The sequence below is a fragment of the Quercus robur genome, chromosome 7 (genome assembly GCF_932294415.1).
Source record: "Quercus robur chromosome 7, dhQueRobu3.1, whole genome shotgun sequence".
Lineage (NCBI taxonomy): Eukaryota > Viridiplantae > Streptophyta > Magnoliopsida > Fagales > Fagaceae > Quercus > Quercus robur.
In genome coordinates, this window is record NC_065540.1 from 39560250 (window position 1) to 39569428 (window position 9179).

The 9179-nt window shown below is 35.4% G+C and overlaps 1 pseudogene; it reads right to left on the minus strand.

Annotated features, from left to right (window-relative positions):
• The window catches only part of LOC126693393 (microtubule-associated protein 70-2-like), an 82511-nt pseudogene extending 77229 nt beyond the window's left edge, over nucleotides 1–5282 (minus strand).
• Nucleotides 5283–9179: the final 3897 nt, after the last annotated feature.

Consider the following 9179-nt stretch of genomic DNA (forward strand, 5'->3'; position numbering starts at 1 on the left):
ATTCCTAACTCTGTTCATGCTAGTCTAGAAAATAAGTTTTATGTGAACACTGTTTGAAAGGGAAATGCATCCTTTCCTCATTTTGTAACTAAATCTGCTAAACATTTTGATCTAGTTCACACCAATGTTTGGGGTCCTGCACCCATTACTGCTATCAATGAATTTCTTTTTATTTGCTCTTTGCGGATGATTACAGCAGGTTTACTTGGCTATTTTTGTTAAAACATAAGTCTGAAGTTCCTCCCACTTTTGTTTGCTAAGTCTCTTATTGAAACTCAATTTTCCACAGCACTAAAGGTTCTCAAGTCTGATTGTGGTGGGTAGTACATCTCCAGGGCTTTTACTCGATTTTGTTCTTCCCAGTGTATTTCCCATCATTTCAGTTGTCCCAATACATCACAACAAAATGGTGTTGTGGAAAGAAAACACAGACACATAGTAGAGTCTGCATTGAGCATGTTGTCACAGGACAATCTACCCCTCGCTCATGGGTCTTATGCAGTAAACTGATTAACAAGCTACCCTCCTTGGTGTTAAATTTTGACTCACTTTGGGAAGCCCTTTTTCATTTCAAACCTGACCTTTCTCAGCTTAGAACTTTTGGGTGCACATGCTATCCTCTACTTAGACCTTACAACAAACATAAACTTCAGTTCAGAACTACTCCTTGCCTATTTTTAGGCTATCCTTCTGACACAAAAGGTTACATCTGTTTTGATCCGAATCCACTAACAAAATTTACCTATCTAGACATGTTTTATTTGATGAAGTTCATTTCACTCCACCTACCACTCCAACTACTCCTCCCTCTTTCTCTACTTAATCATGGATTTCTCCTATCCTTTACAGGCATTTATGTTCTTCTACTCTTTTTGTAACTCTCCTTCTCCCTATAATGCTCCCTTATCACTTCCCACTTCTACCACATCAAAATCTGTCTCTCCTACTTCTGCAGAATCAGCTTCTGATCTGCAAAATCAGTTTCATTCTTCTCCTATTCCTACACCAAATGTTCTTCCAGTCACCACTTCTCTTGTTCCTCTTCCTAATCTTCACCCTATGCAAACTAGATCTAAGGGTCTGTTTGGATACTACTTATTGCTGAAAACTGAAAACTAAAAACACTGTAGCAAAATAATTTTTAAATGTGTGAATAGTGCCGTGGGACCCAGTTTTAATAAAAATTTTGCTGAATTTCGTACTTGTGGGTCCTGTAAATAGTACCATGGGACCCATGATTTTTCAGAAAAACGCAGGAACGCACGTTAAACATGCGTTCCAAACGCACACTAAAAGTGGCATTACCAAACCTAATCAAAAGTGGTTCTATAAAACCATTGTTGACAATAATATTATAGAAACTCCTTCCTTTGGTATTGCTAGTAAGTTTCCCAACTGGTGTAAGGCAATGGATGAAGAATTTCAGGCACTCCAGTATCAACATACTTGGACTTCAGCGCCTCCACCATCTAACAAGAACAATGTTGGTTCCAAATGGGTCTTTAAGATCAAAAGAAACAGTGATGGCACAATCACCAGGTAATAAGGCTCATTTGGGGTTCAAGTCCTCTGCAGATCCCTCTTTGTTCCTCTACTTCCACAACACTACAATAATCAATCTTCTCCTTTATGTCCATGCCTTTGTCATCACAGACAATTCCCCATCCTCTATTGCCTCTCTCATCACTTCTCTTGGTCTTGAATTTGAACTCAAAGACCTTGGTACCCTTTGTTATTTGTTGGGTCTTCAATTAGCTCTCACATCCTCTAGCCTTTCCATTACACAGACCAAATATGCTACAGATCTTCTTCATAAACATAACAAGTTTCACTCTAAGCCTTCCAAAACTCCCTTCGCTACTGCCAGACTATCTCCCACTGAGCATTCCCCTTGTTGATCCTCAATCCAATAAAAGTCTTGTGAGAGCTCTCCAATATCTTACCTTCACTCATCCTGACCTTTTGTTTGTGGTCAATCAAGTTTGTCAATTCATGACAAATCCCACTGATGTTCATCTTCAGGCTGCTAAACGTATTCCCAGGTATCTCAAAGTCACACTCACCTCTAGTATTCTTCTTAAGCCTGGCCCCATTTTCCTCTCAGCTTTCTTGGATGCTGATTCGGCAAGTGATTTGAGTGTTAGACAAAGTACTACAAGCTTCATTGCTTTTCTGATTCCAATCCTATTACTTGGGCTGCTAAAAAGCAACCCGTAGTTTCTAGAAGTTCCACTGAGGCTGAATATCGAGCCTTAGCTTCTACTGCGGCTGAACTCCCTTGGTTGAGAATTTGTTGCAAGAGTTACACATTTATCTTCTTAAACCTCCCTTATTATGGTGTGACAACTTATCTGCATTTGCCTTGGCATCTAATCCAGTTTTCCACTCGCACAAAACATATAGAGGTGGATTACCTTTTTGTGTGAGAGCAAGTTGTTCAAAAGGATATTCAAGCGCAATTTATCTCTACAAAGGATCAACTTGGTGACATTTTTGCTAAATGTCTTCTTCTCAGTTTATTGTTATTCGTTTCAAACTCACGCTGATACCTCCCCCTAAGTTTGAGGGGGATGTAAAGAGATATGCAGTAATGAAACAAATGACTACGATAACCAAAACGACATGCGTATCAATGGAAGCCTAAGTTAACTGATAGGGACCTATAAAAAAAAAAATAGAGGTCATAGTGTTGTAACAGAATCTGTTTCTATTTCTGATATGGTGACATGAGCAATGGTCATTGGCTTTGACCGTCTCACCCAGCCCTATATATTGTATCTCTCTTTCTAATCAATGCAAGAATAGTATTATCAATTCCAATCATTCTTTCCCTCAACCTTTCTTTTCTGCTAGATTAGTCTCTATTGTTCTAGAACTTCTTCAAAAATCACCATACTAATTAACTAAGAAGATTTCCTTTAGGCATGAACTCTAGAACTTCAAAATTTGGAAGATTCTTTTGTCAAGTTTCTCTATTTCTAAATCCTAATCTACAACCTATCTCTGCACTCCCAATCCTCTTCACCAAGTGAAAATTATTCTCCATCAGGATTCTAGAAATCACAATCTAACTGGAGGAGACAAACTAACACCAATGTAACAAAAAACAAAAAAACAAAAACAAACAAATAAACACCATATATTTCAAAATCTCAGATCCAAACCTGTCTATCTCAAACACACATTTTTCAATTCCTCAACACCCTGTCTCTTAAATACATGTGCTTCGATTTTCACTAAAGAAAAATATGTGTAAACAATAAACTCGGAAAATTTATATCTGAAGATAAAGCCAGTGGAAAAAGAATTAACAACTCTACTTAAAAAATTAAAATCCTAGGGCAAAAAAAAGTAAAAACCCCTCTATCTGACATACAAACACATTTTTCTATAACCATTGAAGGTTTCGCATCTCCCCCTTCTATGCAGTGCAATATTCAACAATTACTCTAGACTCTTCAATTGCAATGTACATCCAAAAATTAGTAAACAATTTCAACCCAACAACTAAATTTATTTTGTAGACAAAATGTTGTTTCAGAGAGAAGGAAATTACAGGATTGAGAGTGACCTTGGCAATCGAAACGCGCGCTTGGACATCTTCTGCCCAAGATTGCCAACAACCCCACCCCACCTTAGACGCTGATCTGTTTACTCGACTCCAGGTATCCCTGTTGCACAAATCATGTGTTTTGTGGGTTGATAAAGACAAGTCAAGCATTGTTAAGTCCCAAAAAACAACTGAAGTATTCATATGGTATGTGGATACGAAAAGAAAAAATAGTAATGAAGAAATAGAAACGAACAAGAGGCATGAAAAATATACCGAGCCAAGAACGTAGCAGCCTTTGATGAAACCGTCACTTGGGAACGGAGTATTAACTTCATAGTGCTCCGAATGAAGGAAATTTGCCTTGGAAAGTCTAGTGTCATTTTTTTTGTATGTCCCCCTGAGGGCTTGAAAAATTACAATGCTAATGAAACGTTTTTTGTCATCTCCTATATCAAAATCACTGGCAATTTTTGGATGCGGATGCGGAGGCATGCCAGTCCTTACATAACAAAAGTACATCTTTCCCAAGTGAAGCAGGCTTGCCGAGTATTGCACTTGCGGAGGAACATTACGAATAGCATCCATACCCATCTCCTCTGAGATTTGATGAAGGCGGTGATGCTTAAAGAATTGTTGAAGCTCCTTATCTTCTGCTTCCTCTTCTTCCTCTTCCTCCTCCTCCTCCTCCTTTTCTTCTTCTTCTTCTTCTAATGGGACTAATGCAGCTACCGTGTCGTAGTAACATCCATAAAGCCTATACCCTACAAACAGAGTGTCGCCGGAGAACTTACCAAGATAGTCAGGGATGCTTGTGTTTGCCCATTTATGTGTGTCAAGATTAAAACAATATAGGCGCTCTGTTTCGTGCGGCTGCAAGGCCATAATGAGAGCCTTTCTTCCCACAACAACATGCCCCACCCATATAGTGTTCACGTTCCTTATTGGAGGATTTGGCAGGATGATCCAGTTATCAACTTTAGGATCAAACATCTCAAAGTAAGCAAAGTTTTCATCTGAGTCCCAGCGGCTGCTTCCAATCACGTAAATCTTCTCATCGGCCACAAAGGCCAAGGGGCTGGCCTTCCCACAGTTCATCGCAGTACCGGCTTTCAGTTCACGGTAGTTGTGGTCATTGGCTAGCTCAAAACAATAGACGTCTTTCGGGAAATCATCCCGGACAGCAAGCTCCTTCTTTACATCTTCATCAATGTATGGGTTTTTGATTTTCAATTCACCACCCAAAAAATACAACATGGAGCCCAATTGAACACAACACATATCATCAGCGTATTTGCCGGTTTTAAGTTGAAGGATAGGGGAAAGCGGCGTTGGATTCCTTATTTTATCGTCTTGGACTGCTTTTGATGGTGGAGGAGGAAAAGGTATTGGTACGTCAACCTCATACAAGGAATACCTGACTGGACTAAATACGTGCCAGAAAAAAAAGTATAGTTTGTAGCTTCCTGATGGCCCCGGCAGTAGATCAGATTCAGAATCAGATGGCAGTGACTCGGCTTCCTTTATTTCCGGGTCCACGATCTTCAAGTGGAGCCTTGGATGTGATTGTGAAGGTGGTGATTCAGCTTCCTCTATTTTTCCTCGAGGAGGCAAATTTGATAAATCCAAATTCTTCATCTCCGCTTTCATCGCAGTTTCTTCCTCTTCCAATACTTTATATCTCTTTGTTTCCGAATCAGCTTCTTCGTCTTTATATTTCTTTGTTTCCGACTCAGCTTATATTTCTTTTTCTTTCTTTATTTTTGAATCATCGATATTTATAGTTAGGGTTGGGCATGGATCCGGCCCGCCGACCAAACCGCCCTACCCGACCTGAATTTCTTTGGCGGATTTTATGTTTCCCGGGTCGGATCCAGGTCAAATACTCAGATCACGGATTCAACCCTGACCCGCCGATCTTTTGGTTTTTTGGATGAAACCCGGCCGCCAGATCTTTAGTATTTATAATTTTTTTTTTAAAAAAAAAAGAAAAGAAAAGGAGAAGAAGAATGATTCCTAAGATTGACGGTATGAACTAATCATTCTATTATATACTTACATTCCTAATTTATAATATTCAAAAAAAAATTATTCCTAAGATAGATTTTTTTCTTAACTTACAATATTTAGTTAAAATTCTTTGCCGACCATAATCATCTATTGGATTTTTCCTAATGCAAACCTTTTGAAAATCAAAGTTTCCTTTTGAGTTATGTTTTCCTTCATTAAACCTTGATTCTAAATTTGAATCCCATAACAAATTAGGAATTTTGCAAAGTACAAGTCAAACATAAATTCATTAATTAATGAGAAAATCAAGCAATCTAAATATATTCTAAGAATTTAGACTCCATTTGGGAGCTGATGAAAATTTCAACTTATTTTAGTTTTTAGTTTTTTTTGGTACTATTCATGGATCTCGTTGCATTTTTTGGTATTATTCACGGGATCCATTGTACTATTCAGCTCGATTTTAACTTATATTTTTTTCTACATTTTCAGCAAAAAGTTTTTAGTTTCAACTAAATAAGTTGTTCCCAAACAGAGACTTAAAGTCTCACTTGTAGTTATATAGTAGTAGGTGGTGTCAACTACGTGCTTTTTAGCTTCAAGTTGGTAGGAGACTATGATGTTGGTGTATATATATGTAGAAGAAGCATTGTCGCAAAGTATATGAGAAACACATCTAAAGCTTATGTTCATTCCACACAGGGCGTTATAATGTTTTCTTTATTATGGTATAATTAGCTGGATCTATCTCATGCTATTTGTATATGTATTTAGAGAGCATTGTTATGTTTGATGATATTCTTATTTGTTTTTGTCTATGTTCAACATATTATCCGTAGGACCCCAAAACTGAATGTGTTTGTGAGTTCCATATGTGAATGTCATACATTTATCTCCATGTTTAAATGCTCAAGTAAAGACGTACACTCATGTTCATACTAGTTTGTCTTCTTGATATTCTTACATTTAATTAGTTTCTTTGAAATAGAATCAAGTTATATTTCATGCAAATATTTTAGAATGTCACAACACCTGATAATATTCAATAGGATATATATTCTGCCAAACGATTATTCAACATCTACATTTCATTCTCTTTCCTTTTTAGGTTATGCCTTGTTCATATTTCCATTTCCCGAACTTTCATCTTTTAGGCTCATATTCCTTTTTTTTTAAGGTCATGCCTTGTATATATCCTGCCTGTTTATGTATTTTTCAAAAACAACCCTTAAAGATTCATTATACATACTATCACATACATTATCAAATTGCAATCCAAGCAACGCAAAAACCATGGATGATATTTTCTACAATTCTAATTCCTATACATCCTAAAATTATGCTTTTCAAGCTCATACTTCAGGGGAAGCTTAAGAAAAGTTGAACAAGAAAAATTTATGCAGAAGGTCAAAATGAATCCTAAAGGAGATATTTTAGCATAGGGGAAAAAAATACAATGGGTTTGGTCCACAATAATCTTCCTACAATACCAGGCTATAAGGCCATAGGATTTTGTGCACATGGATATTGAATTAAGTGCATAGTTGAGGAAAACCACCCGCCAATGTATAAGCTTATTTGCAACATACAATATGGACATTTTATCAAGCTACATGGCAAAGAAATGAGAGATTGGAAACAATACTTTCTATTCAAGACTTTGGTAGGGAATTCTCATTATGCACTTATACGAGTTACAGAAAAATAAAATTGGACGAAAAGAAACGAAACATTGTATAACAGTATAAGTGTCTAATAAGTGGTAACTGAAAGAGCCCCACCAAGATTAGTCTAATTTTGTCAAAGACTGCTACTTACTGCTACTTAGGCCAACAGCATCCTCTATGAGAAATCCAATTGATTGCTCAAATGTTTTGAAGTCTGAAATTTAAAAACAACGAATGGTGTTTCCTTCAGTGCCACTGAAAGCCACAAAATCATTAAAAAAACCACCCATAATAAATCGAGGAAAAAAATTAGAACCCCAAAAAGTAATTAAATCCATATTCCTTAGACAGGTACTAAAAGTTAAAACTAAGCTAAGAATATAGCAATCCATCCACAATAAAAGGCACCCATAAAAATGATATATAGATTCAAAGAATAATTGAACTTTCAAACATAATTTTCAGTCTCATAAAATTATCACAGTATAGAGAACTAGCATTGAATGATTAGTTATGACTGAATTCATTCATTTTTAATACGCTAGACCTTTATCAAACAAATATTTGATCACATTTTCATCTTGCTATTATAGCCAAATTAAGAAAGGAATTTCTAAATTTTAAATTCATACTAATTTGCTAAAGACACATTGTGAAATTGAAATAATTTGGAAAGGAAAATATACACCTACAGAGACGCCGCTTGATCGATCTCCAGGATGCTCCAATAAAACATGTTTAACTGTGAGTCTGTGATAGTTGATTGAAATACTTGGTATTCGCAAACCAAGAAAATAATCAAAGTTAGCAATTTTTTTTAATAACGCAATGACAAATATAAATATAAATTTATATTTTTAATGAATATAAGTTTAAAAATCCCAAAAGCAAAATATACAAGAATTTTTCTTTTCTAATGAATATAACGGAAATAAATAAATAAGATGAGGCATTAGAAAAGAAACCAATAAAACTATGCAGAAAAGGAAGTAAAATGGGTGGCTCATGCTCGAGATTGCATTAGAGTTCGGGTGTTGCCGTGCTCATACAATAGTTCCCTGAGCCCTTTCGAATAGTATTGTATTAGTAAAGTAAGCTATTTGGACGGTGATGAAATGAAAGGAATTTTTTTTTTTTTTGGAGAAACAAAAAGAGCGTGTTTGTTTGTGAAAAATAAAATAAAAAAATAAAATGGGCTAATTCTTTTTCTATTTGGTAGAATTGACCTAAGGCAGGGGCTAGCCGAATACTCTAAAAAAACAGAAAAGAAAAAGGAAAAAAGATTCTCAATGGTCCATCACACTGTCATTTCCCTACACAGTAGTAGTACAGTACAACTACAATATTTATTATTAAAAAAATTTACATGAAAATAATTGGGAAAATTGAGGTTTTACATCCCAGAAAAAAAGACATAAAACTTAAAATACTATAAACCTTCAGAATGTGTAGTATAATTTGAATATTTCACGCTATTAGTTCTATGATGAAATTGATAAAATTGAAATGTTATTTTGCTTTGGGTTCATTATATCTTTGTTAGGCAATTTATACCTTGGCACAGGAGTAGCTTGATGCATTTAGGAGATTAAGGTGAAAATTGATTATCTTGTTTTAGATGTAAAATTACTACTAATTAATATGAATATTTCACGCTATTAGTTCTATGATTTTTTCTTCTCTTCTTTTTTTTTTTAAAAATTTTATAGACAAAAAATTTATCAAAATTTTTCATATTTGTTGATGTGGCAGATTAATAGTGGTAAGTAAAAGAGTGGTGTTAATGGTAGACTTATAAGAAAACTAGTAAAAGTTTGCTAACTCAACTCTTATTATTATTCTTATTTTTTTTAGAAGTGCAACATTCACAATATTTTTTACAACAAATCCTAGATTTTAAGTTGCTTTTTGTTTTTTATTTAAAAATATCACTAGAATTATATTTTTGCTAT